Source organism: Panthera leo, chromosome D1 (assembly GCF_018350215.1).
Source record: "Panthera leo isolate Ple1 chromosome D1, P.leo_Ple1_pat1.1, whole genome shotgun sequence".
Lineage (NCBI taxonomy): Eukaryota > Metazoa > Chordata > Mammalia > Carnivora > Felidae > Panthera > Panthera leo.
In genome coordinates, this window is record NC_056688.1 from 91,599,502 (window position 1) to 91,614,502 (window position 15,001).

General features: G+C 35.4%; 1 pseudogene; it reads left to right on the forward strand.

Annotated features, from left to right (window-relative positions):
• The first annotated feature begins 1,783 nt into the window (after nt 1-1,783).
• On the forward strand, nt 1,784-1,884 carry LOC122201509 (annotated as a pseudogene).
• Nucleotides 1,885-15,001: the final 13,117 nt, after the last annotated feature.

The window sequence follows — 15,001 nt, forward strand, 5'->3', positions numbered from 1 at the left end:
GTTTTCATGGATGCTTCATCTAAACTGGAATGCAGTGGCATCCACTGGGATATTGCACCTGTTCAAACTCAGCACCAGCTATGCAGAACTGAAAGTGGACATATGGTTGCTCTGCTCGGTAGACAGAACTCAAGGTCATATATCTGACCAGTACTCCCCTTGATGAACCTTATGTTTTTACCTACTCTTGGACTGTTGCTAATTGCTTAGCTGTTTTGTTTGCCACTTGAAAATCTTCAGACTAGCAAATTAGAAACACTATGCTTTACATGCCTTTATTATTTTTTTTATCATTATTACTTTAACATTAATTTTCTTCTGTAGTTAGTACTTTATGAGTTCTAAGAAATTTTTGCTTACTACCAAATTGTGAAGATATTATCTTATTTTCTTCTAGAAACCATATAGCTTTAGCTTTTATGTTTACCTCTATGACACATCTCAAAATAATTGTCTTACAGTGTAAGACATTACATAGGGGCCAAAGTTTCTGTTTTTATTTATTTATTTTTTAATATGATGTCATCTCAACACTATTGGTTGAAGAGACTTCCTTTGTCTATTTAATTGCTATTATGACCTTGATGAAGGCCAAATAACAGTTGAGTTTTTAAAGAATGTGTTACTAGATTTTTGTAAGTAAGATTTCTTCATCAAGATACAGAAGAATTAAGCACAAAAAGAAAATGCTCTTAAAAAGTAAACTTAAAACTTACATTTGCCAAAAGGGCATTAAAGAAAATATAAAGATAAACCATTAATTAGAGAAGACAGTTGTGGCACATAGAACTGATATAGCTAAAGATAGAGATAAATATCTGTATCCTCAATATCCTCAATAATAAATAAGAATGATATAAACAACTCAATAAAAATGTACTCAGATATTAGCAAGCCATTTATAGTTGAAACAATATTAATGGCCAATGAATATATGGAATGTTTATATTAATTACCATTTTATATCCATTCAACTGGAAAACTTAATGAAAAATATTAGTAAGCATATGGATTTCTTAAAAACTGATGGCTGATTCAAGCAATTTAGAAAACAGTGTGGCATTCTTTTAAATTTAAATATTCAAATATCCTGTGAACTTGTTTTGCTTCCAAGTATATATACAAAGACATTTTGGCATTTGTGTCCTGTGAGATATATATATAAATATGCATAGCATCATAATTCATAATAGCAATAAATATGGAAATGGCAGAAATGTCTTTTGACACGGAGAAATAATAAATTGTGATACATTCTCAATAGAATATTATACAACGGTGAATATTATTGAATTAATGTTCCATGTAAAATATGAATTTTAATGTCATAATGCAATATAAAAAAAAAACAAGCAGGTTTACAGGAGCGCCTGGGTGGCTCAGTAGGTTAAGTGTCAGATGTCAGGTCAGGTCATGATCTCATGGTTCATGAGTTCAAGCCCCGCATCGGACTCTGTGCTGACAGCTCAGAGCCGGGATCCTACTTCAGATTCTGTCTCTCTGGCCCTCCCCAGCTCATGCTTTGTCTGTCTCTCTCTTTCAAAAATAAACATTTGAAAAAATTTTTAAAAAGCAGTTTACATAAGAGTACATATTCTTTAAAAAGAAAGACCAAGAAATATATGTGTATACTAAAAATACATTAAAAAGCGAGCTAACATTAAACAAATTAACTATACCTTACCACTTGGTGGTGACAAGTGGAAAAGAAAAAGGCATAAATATCTAGATTCAAGTTGTTGGTAATGTTTTAACTTGACACACAGTAATTTCACCAAAATCAGTGCTCGCTTCGGCAGCACATATACTAAAATTAGAACAATACAGAGAAAATTAGCATGGCTTCTGTGCACCAATATCCATTATATTATTAAAAATAATTATATAGGGGCGCCTGGGTGGCTCAGTCAGTTGAGTGTCTGACTTTGGCTTAGGTCATAATCCCACAGTTTGTGGGTTCAAGCCCCGCATCGGGCTCTGTGCTGACAGCTCAGAGCCTGGAGCCTGCTTCGGATTCTGTGTCTCCCTTTCTCTCTGCCCCCTGCCTTGCACTTAGTCTGTGTCTCTGTCTCTCAAAAATAAATAAACATTAAAAAAATAAATAACAATTAGATAAATATATATCTAACATCATAGTGTATATATTCAAGTTAACATTTGAATAAATATACATATAAATTAAAAATTGAAAAGGTATGCATGTGATTTAATTATAACAATGTTTTATGGTCTGAAGGTAATAATTAATTGAAATCTGTGTACATGCTCCCTCTATGAAAACATAAAAAAGTAAAAACCAAAACAAGCATGTTGTGAATACAAAGGTTGAAGCCACTGTGAAAGGCAGTCAAATTCTAATCCTTCTATCATATGCATTCTGTGTTCTTCGTTACTGAAACGTTTAGAGTGACCTGTAAATGACCTGCATGTTGAACATCAATGGGAGTATGGTTACTAAGTTTCTGCAACTAATCTTTAAAACAGCATGTATGCTACAAGGCTTTGCGATTGTACTTCCATGTAGGTCATCCCTTTTATGAAACACTCTACCACAGCATGGCCAAGACTTCCATGGGAGTAAAGAATATTTTTATTTTATCGGTCAGAGTATACTCTTCTTAATCCTGGCTCTTTGAGCACCATGAATCTCCCCATGCTCGACACACATGATTTTAGACATTAGTACATCATAATTATGCTTTTAGATCTCAAACTTGTCAATGATGCTGTTGCTTTTGACCTGTGAGAGAAGCAAGGGCGCCAGAGAGGATAATAGCAACATAGAAGTAGGTGCCTTGTGTTGTTTCTATTTGTAGCACCTCCTGACTAGTAAATAACAGGAAAAAAGATGAATATCCAAATAGATAGTGACAACTTGATCAAAGGAAGAAAAAAATTAAGTCACGTACAACAGGCTTAATCAGGTTAATTAGAATCTGGGTTTCATCTTGGACCTGGGAATACTCATCAACAGGCTGTCATCTGAAGAAAGATTATTCTCACTTAGTCTAAGGAGCATGGCAGTTGTGTCGTGTGCGGCTAGATTCTCACATCAGCTCTCTGGGAAGAAGGTCTCTCGCAGAGCTGCAATTTAGCAGGCTGCCATGGCACCCGCTGAAAAATGTCTGGTGTTCCTGTTATACCAATGTCCAGAAGCATCATTATGTGGTGGAAATGTTGTTGGCGGTGCACAGGATGGAGGAGGGGAGAGGTAAACAAGGAGAAAAGGGGGAAATGGTGGGGAGGAGGAAAGTAGAAGAAGGAAAGGAGAGAAGAAATGAGGGAGGCTAAAGATCAATGAGAGTAAAGAAAGTAAAGGAAAACAACACTGTGGAAGGAGTTTAATCAACATCAAAACAAATACAAAGATGACAATGATTTTCAAATACAACACTAGCCTCACTTTGGGAAATGCAGTCTAGTTAAGGGACTTTTCTCTTGATAGAATTTAAATCCAAAATTTTTCCTTAGATTCTTTTTTCTTTCTTTGTTCCCCCCCCCTTCACTTTCTCTTTCCCTTCAGTCCTTCTCCAAATCTCCTCCTCTTCTTCCTCCTCCTTCTACTAAATATGTGCATTATTTACAAGAAGTGTCTCTAAACCAAAAACACTTCCTTAAGCTTCAAAAACCACACATTTCAACTTGCCACAGAGAAATGATAGAAAAAATGCAATGGCATGAAATACACTGATTTATTTTGCAAACATCATGTCTCCCTTTGGAGGATAGAAAGTGGTTCAATTTCTGTGCCTGTCTCACCTTAAGACGCATAATAAGTGCAAGAATAAAATAAAGTCTTGAAGGGGGACATGTGACTTATAAAAATATAGAAAAGGCAATAGAAAACCATGTTTCAGTCGTATTGATTGAGCACAAGAGGCAGAATGAGAAAAAAATATTTTTGCCTTGAGAAGCAGTGAGGGTATTTTTCCTTACTGTGGGTTTTGACATTGTCCATCTCTGAATTATTCAATTTATTTTTACTTTTAATTTGGTTAGATATTTACAGGTTTATTCTCTTCCACTAACATGAAATACACTCAACAAATACACATACACCTAATAGATGGGAGACCCATGGCAGAAAGTTTTTTGTTTTTGTTTTTTTACTTCTAGTTTCCTACTTGTATGTCATATAATAGATATATACACACACTAGTTTTCACAAATTAGACTTAGAAGTCCAGTGTACCTCCCAAATAGCTCAGCTTACTCTTACAGTATAAAACAAAGTTGTTGTTGTTTTTTTAAACCATAGAGCTTTGAACTAAAAACTAAAGTATTTTTTTAATGTTTGTTTATTTTGAGAGAGTGAGTAGGAGAGGGGCAGAGAGCGAGGGAGAGGGAGAATCCCAAGCAGGCTCCATGCTGTTAGCACAGAGCTAGACGCAGGGCTCAAACTCATGAACAGTGAGATCATGACTTGAGCAGAAATAGAGAGTCTGACACTTAACCAACTGAGCCATCCAGGTGCCCCTAAAATCCTTTAAGTCATAAACAGTAGATGCCTGTTTTAATTAAAACTTGTAAATTAATAAGATTAACCATTTTAATATTCAAATGTAATAAACTTTTTTTGATAAATTTGTTTTCTTTCTCATCTCTTTTTAGTGCCTTGTTTCACACTCTCTAGATACCCTCTCTGGATACACTTTTAATTTTTTTTAAGTATTTTAAGTACATTTTTCTGATACTTCAGAAATACTTTAGAAAGTTAATTTCTAAATATGATGCTTAAATATGTGTTTACTGTTTTTTTTCAGTTTTAGACATTCTCCCTAAATGTCTTTCTTCACTAGTATTTTTTAGAATTTAGCTCTTTTATTTCCACTCCCATATTATATCTCTTCTCTCAATCTCTCCTATATAGTCATATTACATATTTTGGTAAACTAAATATCCTGTTTTATTAAATATATTAAATTAGAAAACTTATCAAATATTTATTAGACTTATTGAAACAGACATTTACAAATGAGTTGAATATTATGATTGTCATTTCCCTTATAAGTCTCCACTTACTTGTCTTTTGTTATTCATTTACTTAAATTTTTTATATCTCCTTAGCAATTTCCCTAAGCACTCCAATAAATCTGAAAAAAAAATCAGAATATGGTTGATTATACAATTGAATAGGTGACTTTCCTGCTTATTTAATCGATGTCATTCCACATAGAATTCACAGTTCACCAGTTCCAACCTCTATGCCCATTGCAAAGATGTAGCAAAAGCTATTGCACTTATAAAATGAGAATAATGGTATAACAAAAGGAATAATAAGAGGATATGAATGGTATGAGGACAGATATGAAGCGTTCAACAGAAGAATTGCAATGTAAGAATTCTTAAATATGGTTTTAAGCATCATCTTTAGAAATGAAATTACTGAGGTATCAGAAATAAAGTTACTAAAGTATACCAGAAGATAAACATGAAATGAAAACTAGTAAGGAATCAATGAGCATCTTCCCTAGATTATGTATTAAACAACTTGCTGGTTTATTACTTCATGTAGTCACTGCCAGAAACCAACAGAATGGATGTGAAGAAGCCTTCATTGTAATGAAACATAGCTTGAAGTATGTCACTTTTTTTTATATCTTTGATGATTTCCTGTTTTCTTTTTACATATAGAACTAAAGCTTCTCATGGAGTTTGCAATTTAGATTGGGAGACACACACGTTATCACGCTGTGTGAAGTACTATAATAGTATAAAGTACCCAAAGTGCTTTGGGGGCAGAAATGAAAAACAGTTATCCTCAGTCTGAAAACATGGGTGGATGTGGATAGACAAAGAGAGACGGGTTTCCTGAATGGGTCAGTCCCTATGTTAGAATCTAAAGAATGAACAGCAGTTGTCCTGGTGGAACACAGTGAGGGAAGGTTTTTCTAGGCATCGATGTTTCCATCCGCGCCTCTCACTGAGGTGCAGTGGTGAATGAGGGTATCGGATGTATCTGTGGAAAGATGCTGAAAAATCAGTGGGGCTCATGACAAGTTTGGACAATATAAACTGTCACATAATTGATAAAAATTGTTTATTTGATGAATGTGACCAGATCAAGAATGTGTGACTAATGTGATGCCAGGAGATTGGCAGGAAAATAAGACATCTACCCTAGGAAAGAGGTGGGAAATGACTTTCCATCACTTTCAGAAATATGACATGCTTCTCAAGATGCTGAATTCTCATTATCCACCTGACAGTCTTCCAGCACTAATGCACCTGTTGGAAGAACGTGGATGAGGACTTGTTCTAAGGACAAAAAGAGACTGTCACTTATCCAAGAGAAGCTAAACAAATGGTCTGAAGCCATTAGACAAGGTTGTGCATTCCTATTTAAATACTTTCTGGAGACAGACTGCATTTTTACAAAATATACAGAAGAATGCCTTATTCTTTGTATAAGAAAGAATAGATGTTCTATTTTACAGTGATATAAAACAAATAATGTATGATTTTAGGAAAGCTCATGGAGACTGCAACATTGTAATTCATTACCTACATACTTGGGACTTTGTAAAATTAGAAATAATGACACAGAAGGTTGTGTAAATGGGAAAATCTTCCACTAGATTGTTTTGTATATTCCCTACATGTTTGACCTAAGCACTGACTTAGCCAGAATATCAGAAATAACATTTCATAATGAACTCAAAAACTGGGGCTAAGAAGTAGAAAAGTTATATTAGTTACCATTCCTGGTTAAGAGTGACTTTGAAGAGATGTTTATACCTGACTGGATGAAAGGTGAATGTTCTGACCTGCAGAGAGATTAGAGATGTGGTCAAGAATAGACAAAAGGAATTCCAATGCCAAAAAAAAAATAAATAAATAAAAACAAAACAAAACAAAAAACCCAAATTCAATACAAAGTGGGCACACAGAAAATCATTACAAGTAAAAACAAAAGGCACAGCTATTAATGTACTGAGTTGCAAAATAAATATAAGATTATGCACCCAAACCTGCCATCATCAAGAGCACTATCAGCTGTCAGGTGGCTAGAGGCAGAAAGGTCAAATAATTATATTTCTTCATAAAATGAGATTTCAAGTGCACTTGGAATTCACAGTGGAGCATCCTCAATCAATAACAATATCAAATTTTAGGACAGGTGCAAAAGAAGCAATTCCATAATTACAGTGTAAGTGATATAATTGTTTCAAATAGTTCAATAGTCTTTGTCAAGTGAGAACAGGAAAGATAACATTTTCTTAGAGTAGAAACTAGGATATATGAAGAACTTTCCAAGTGTGTAAATCACAATAAGATTCAGACAGTACAGAGAGTTCAAGTAAAATTCCATGTTGCTTTGAATGCTTTGGTTTTTGTTTGTTTTAAGAACACCCCTGGGGTTGGAATGCTAATTTTACCCCAACTCTAAAAAAGTAAAATACACAATATTCCAAATTTATAAATGCTAAGCTAGTGTAGACTTCTTCACCAAAAGAAATGCCCTTTTTTTAAGGTTTTATTTAAATTATAGTGAGTTCACATACAGTGTAATATTAGTTTCAGGTGTACCTTTCAGTGATTCATCATTTACATACATCATCCAGTGCTTTTTGTAAAGAAACATCTTCATTTAAAGGTACTCAAGGGTACATTTGAATAGCAGATACTTAGTGAATTTTTGTATTTATGTCTAGAGATCTTATCATTGGCAGAAAGACTTGGGGAAGGAATCAATATTTTTTGTCTTTCACATGCCTATAATTTTATGCACATTTTCCTTATAACATTTTGAAGAGATGATCACCATTTCCTTGTTTTATACATAAGGACCTGAACACAGATTAGTAAAACTAAGAGCAGTAAATAGATAACAAAGGATGCTCTAGATTCAGGAGACCTGGGTTTCTTCACGGTTCTGTCACACTCTACCTGTGTAAACTTGTGCAAGTTACTTAATGTTTTTCTGTGACCGAGTTTTCTCAGGACAGTGGCACCTAGCTTTCAACGTTGAGGTAAATTTAATTTATAGAAACTGCCTAAAACTGTGCCAGACATTAGTTTCTAATAAACATTGGCTAATTTTTTAAACTTTTCTAAAGGTCTCACAGCTAGGGAGTACCAGGGCTGAAAGTCAAAGCCCAATTTGTCTAACACTGAAGTCTGTTTTCTTTCCATGTTTACACACTGCCTCCCTCTCCAGTGGGGCAAAAGGAGGAGAAATTAGGAGGTCTTTGAAGAGAGAGAGCACGAAGTAAATGGTGAACAGTATTGTGTATTTTTTTGTATATGTTTATGAGGCCAGTAAAGACACAAAAATAGTAATGAGTAATGTGAAGGGGCATTTAATTGATGGAATAAGAGATGTTTTACATATTTTAGTTTGTTTGTATGGCAGGCATTTTAGCCTCATCCTTCTCACATGGATTCATTGATATCTTTCTTAGACACACGGAGTGATAGCAAGTTTCTGTGCCATTTCAGACACAGTATGAAAATATATGGGTGTATCACTTGTCCTTACACTGATCTTGTTTTTGACCCAGGGTCCAGTATGCCAGGAATGAGGTCCTTGTCCTTAGGTGTCCTCTGAATTTCTGGATGATTCTGCAACCCCTTGCTGAACTGATGTAAAATGCATTGAAAAAAACACTGAACTTCAACTGGTCTCCTGCTTTAATCCCTTTGTCCACTCTAGAGGTGGAAATTCTTCCCAAGCTCCATTCTTTATTTATGTTCTGCCTGGGATCCTCGTATCTTGCTCATCCCTCTCCTAAAATGTTACCTAGAGTCATCCAAACCCCCGACCTTACTGAGGGTCTACAATAGATAGGCAGCTTCAGCCTAATGCTTTTACTTGGCTTATCTTCAATATTCCTCCTCAATCTAGATTTTCACTGCTCTGCCCCCACCTGTCATATTAGACCTCCCTACACTGGACTCCCTGTTCCTGAGCCCATTTGATCACCAAGCAGTGGAATGCCCCTATGACAGCCAAGAGCCTATTTCTACACTCATCCATTAGCATTAATTATGATTTTTCATAAATATATAAAGTATAAACATTGCATAAAAAGATAAAAATATCATTTATATTTATTATATCACATATATATAATTATCAGCATCATTTCCCATTATAACACTAGACTTAGAAGCCTCTAATAAAGATGGGATGTAATGTGAACAGAGAGGTTAATATCACATGTAAGATGTCACCATATAATCCATCTTAGCTGCCTGTGTGTTTCCCAATCCCTTCTGCTTCCTTCCACAATAGTCTTGTTATTGCCATAGGTTTAAAACTGCCACAGTAGACAGATACAGCAAAATTCTAGCCCACCTGTGGGAATAAGCTTAGGAATTCCCTGAGCTTGCACTGATGGGTTAACAAGACATAAAGAATTAGAAAGCCACAGGATGAACACACCCAAGTTTGGGTAAACAAGATTAGGTAAATAAGGTTAGGTAAACAGGGCAAAGGCCCCCAGTATAGGTAAAGAGGGGCAGAGGTCCTGATATAGGACAAAGGTATAAGAATAGGGAAGCTCAGGTGAAAATATCCAAGATTAGGTAAACAAGATTAGGTATTCAGAGCAGAAACATCCCCAAACTTAGTACAATAGCAGAAAGCTGCTTTCACAGGAAGGAAGGACCAGATTAGATAAACAGGTAAACAGGGCACAGACCACAGCAGGGCGAAGTTGCCCAGAGTGGAGCTAATGAGCAAAGAAATGTGCCCTGTTGACCCTGAGGTACCTTGCTCTGTCTTTCTTGTCCCCTGGGCCAGTTTAGATAAACAGAGGTGGTGCCTCACATCTGCTGTAAATGACCTTCCCCCAGGCACCAGGATTTTGTTTTGTATTGACCCAAACCCCTAACACCGCATATCTCCAAAACCCCCTTTCCCTCATGCCCATGAGTTAATGTTCACAATTTCATTGTCTCTTTGTGCATGACCATCACCGCATTTGTGAGCCTTCTGATCTTAATAAAAACGGAGCCAGGACCCTTACTCAGGGCTATCATCTCCTCCTGGACATTAGCCCCTCTCGCATTTTTAATCCTGCATCCCACTTTCTTACTGGATGAGAATGAACTCCTTACCCAGAGTCTACGGCACCCACCTCCCCTGCTACTTAAACTGTCAGCTAAATTCCAAGTTTTCTAGTTATTTTATTCATAGCAAGAAGTAAAAACCTCATGCTTTACTCCTTATTTGGTTACCACATTCCAAAGCAAGGTTTTTAACATCCACAAGGTTGGAAAATAGCCTGTATATTTGTGATCTATGAAAAGTGGACATAGGAATCAATACGATAAAATTAATTTGAGATCTGTGATATCTATCATATCATATCTCCTGACTTCAGTGAAGTCACTAACGTTTTAAGGAAATTTCCTTGAAGAGGGAGGATTGAAGATTCTGTCTTGGAAAAGAAATAAAGATTGCTAAATATTGTCATTGGAACATGAGTTTTATATATTAGGCTATCTTGCTTCAGAGTGTCATTTAAATAATAATACAAATAATCCCTATGTCCAATTCAGTTGTGGATGTGTTCACCATAAAACCAACATTCCTCCCAGATTTTCTTCCTTAAAAAGATAGTGTCATGTTGTTTTTTTCAAGCTTTTATTTTAATTCCAGTTAGTTAACATATAGTGTTATATTAGTTTCAAGTGTACAATATAGTGACTCAACATTTCCATACATCACCTGGTATTCATCACAAGTGTCATATTGCTTTAAACAATTTTTAGAGACACACTTAATATTCTCAGAAATATTTGTCCTGAAAATGTTCATTAGTTACCTGTATTATAAACTGGAAGCAAGAAAATGTGAATGATTTTTTTTCAAAATGTTGGCTTGACCATGGCATTCAAAGCCTCCCAGAGACTGACTCCTCCAAGGTACAGATCCAACTCTACCTCTCCTGCCTTCCCTGATAGAGCTTTTTGTTCCTCTAACAAGTTTTGTTCATTCATCACCGAATATGCCTTTTGCTCTCCTAACTGTATCTAACCTTCTTTCCTGGAATGGTCTCCTTCTTCCTTATTCTCCACCATGATACACAAACTTTGACCTGATCACGCTAGCTCCTGATTATATGAGCCTGATTCCTCCACCCTGCCCCACAGACTACCTTTGAAAAGGGTCATATCTCTTTTTTTTTCCCTAGAGCTATGATAATCACCTTAATGTTCATCAGGCTCTTATGTTGAATTTTTTTAGGACACATTTAACACTTCCCACAAACTATTTTTTGTAGCCATCATTGGAGTTTATATTATAGACTCATATTCCTAGATATGACAGTTTTTTTTCCAGTCTTGTTAGAATAAAAGTGGGAAATGAGGCTTGAAGAGGTCAATTTACCTGTTTAATTTCACACAGACAGTTTGTGAGAAACTCAGAACAAGAAACTTTCCTTGAGATTAATAGTCCATTTCTACTGCTGGTGATGAGACTGCTCTGTCTTCTGGTGTCACCCCAAGTGGATTATAACGTATCACCTTTGTTTATTTGGGTTTTCCATGAGCCTTGCTCATTTAATGCATTTGTGTCAATTAGTGATCGATTGAACTGCGTACATACAATTTGTGGAACAGCTGTAAAATCCACTTGCATTGTGATTTTGAATTTGACATACTTTCTGTAAATACTGAGGTAACATTTTCTAGGCTTACAGATACAAAGAAATGGAATTGCTTCAGAATTCTATTTATAGCTTGATCACATGTTTTCCCAAGACAACTGGGAGCTATAAAATAAATTGAACAAGTATAGACGTAAAACATTGAGTAAGGTTCTGGTTTCCTAAGACCTAGGGGATGTCGTAGCACAAAACTGTTCTGTTTTCTAATATAAAAATACAATACTCTGAAAGGAAAATGTGTGGGGCTTCTTATACCTTTCTTTGTTCAGACCTAATCGCATTACAAAATGAGCATCTGGCTATTGAAATTGCAGTCTGCAAATATACAGCCAGGCTTTTTTCCACTCAGACTTTTTCATAACCATTTGATAGTACGTTGTTCTTTCTGCAAGAATTCTTGTTAGGTACGAGGGATGTATCAAATAATAAAAACTCAATATGGAATCTCTCTATCATTTTATATTTTCAAAAATGGTATTCCTTCACAACCTCAAGAGAGAGATATTAGTTTATAGATGTCAATGGCTTATGCAGTGGAAGCCTCTGTGAGTGAGGTAGTGTCTATGTGTACAGGATGATACTAAGATTCAGCTCCCTTAAATCAAGTAGTTACCTGCATGTAACCCGAGTATATCACCTAATACTGTTCCACAAATCAGTGTAAAAACCAAATAAAACTAAAATTTGGGTAGGATAAACAAAATTTTGGCTTTAAACATTTTTTTCTTTTAGTTCACCTTATAAATGTGTGCCAGACAGCCAATATCGTAATTCAAACATCGACATTTTTGCAAAAGATAATCATCAGATTATTTTTTTTGAATAACAGAAAAATGGGAGATAGGGAAACTTGACAGTGAAATTTTCACCTGCAAATTTCACAGATCCAAGGGCTTTAGACAATTTAAAGGTATAAGGTAAATGTGAAAATCTCTCTCTCCATTTATTGTTTTTTCATTTCTCCCCCCCTCTGGAATTTTTGAAGTTTATATAAAACACTTACTAACTATGAAAATCTGTCACTATTTGTAAGCAATTAATTTGGAGCGATTTTATTAGGAAAATATTGATGCATTGCCTATTTTTACAGAGGCTCATTTTATAGGAAATAAAAACTTGTCAATTCAAGTGCCATCCTTTTGGCATAGGTGTATAGATGTAGATATATAAATACCATGAATTTCCAATTTTCTGGGATTTCTGGGTGTAACATCTGTTCCTAAAGGCTTTGAGATGGAATTATAGTGTTCATTAAAAATAAAATGTCTGGGGTGCCTGGGTGGCTCAGTCGGTTGTGCGTCCGACTTCGGCTCAGGTCATAATCTCACGGGTTCGTGAGTTTGAGCCCCGTGTGGAGCTCTGTGCGGACAGCTCGGAGCCTGGAGCCTGCTTCGGATTCTGTGTCTCCCTCTCTCTTTGCCCCTCCCCCACTCAAGCTCTGTCTCTGTCTCTCTCAAAAATAAATAAACATTGCAAAAAAATAAATTAATTAATTTAAAAAAATGTCAGATTTATGTTGAACATTTACTTAATCCTCTTACAAATTAGGAATGATTTAGCTCTAATTAACCAAATATCTAAAGAACAATGGTTTATCCATACAAGTGATTCAGTATCTAATCTAATTATATGATTTATTTTCTAAACTAATTAGACAATTCATTATCTAATATAAAAGCATCTGAAATATCAGATCACTTGGTCAATCTCTCTTTGAACATTTGAACCTTGTTCTAATATTTGATCTAGTGTCTACTGGCCATAGAGAAATGATACATACTTACATAACTGTATGAAAAGGCAGGAAGCAGCGAGAAATTCAAGGGAAAGGGGGAGAGACAGAGAAGGGAGAAAAGAAAGGGGAGGGCATATGATGTCTTTTTGTATGTTTTCTCTTTTACCAAAGAAAAATAAATACATTTTACAGAAGTTTTCCCTTATACCCCATTGGCCATAAGTGTGCAATGGATACTTTAAGGGCTAGGAAGAATGGAGCCACAAGTTTTGTTTTTTTCTTGCTATTATTTTGTGAAGGGAGCACAGGAGAAGCATTTTGGGGAATGCTATTGGTTACAAACCAAAGGTTTCTGCCAAGAACATTTTCAGTGGAAAGTATTTCTAAAGCCCGTACCAATTTTGTGAAAGTTATTTCTTATAATGTCATTGTTTAGTATTTGGATAATGTACACTGAAAGTTATCTTCCGATGTATTTTTAGCATACAATAATATTTTAGGGAGTTTTCTTATAGGCAGCATTAAAGTAAATATTTTCACCAAAGTTCAAATTTTAGGTTGTCTGAACTTTATATTTTAAATTTAGAAAGATCTGAGGTTTTTTAAAGACATTTTTCTCTACCAAATTTGATTGAAATTACCGATTTCTTAATAAGGAAAAATAAAAATCTAACATTACCATGACTGGCTTAGCACCTACAATCAAAACATATGAGTTTTGTAAGTAGCATTAATTCTTGCCAAGATTGATTACTAATTAGTACATTTTACTAATTCTTAGAATTAATAATTCATAAATCTTACTAAGACTGATTCAAATTCCATGCTGACCACTTAAAATCAACTTAAGAATTATTTCTTTAAAGCATAATAAATGGTAGTCGCTTTATTTTTCAGCATTATTGAAGGAAGCATGTTTCACTATGGTGAAACTATGGCTTAATTTAATACCAAACTGAAACATACCACTTAATTCGCCAAATGTATATCTTTAGATAATTAATGGAATAACTAAATTTTAAATCCTCAAGTCATCTACATTTTTATTTATTTTTAATATTTATTTATTTTTGAGAGAGAGAGAGACAGACACGGTGTGACCAGCGGAGGGGCAGAGAGAGAGGGAGACTCCAGGCTCTGAGCTGTCAGCACAGAGCCCCATGCTGGGCTTGAACTCAAGAACCCTGAGATCATGACCTGAACCAAAGTCAGATGCTTAACCTACTGAGCCACTCAGGTGCCCCAAGTCATTACATTTTTAGAATGAATATTCTACAGAATTTAAAATGTTTCTCCTGAATGATTTGGGTTTTTTTTAAATTTTTTTAAAGTTTATTTTTGAGAGAGAGAGAGAGACAGAGACAGAGAGAGACAGAGAGAGAGAGAACGAGTTGGAGAGGGGCAGAGAGAAAGGGAGACACAGAAACTGAAGCAGGCTCCAGGCTCTGGGCTGTTAGCTCAGAGCCTGATGCAGGGCATGAGATCATGACCTGAGCCGAGGTCCCACACTTAACCCACTAAGCCATGCAGGGGTCCCTGGGATTTGTTTTTGTTTTTGTTTTTGTTTTGTTTTAAGTAAGCTCTACATCCAATGTGGGGCTTGAACTTACCACCCTGAGATCAAGAGTTGTATGCTGTATCCATT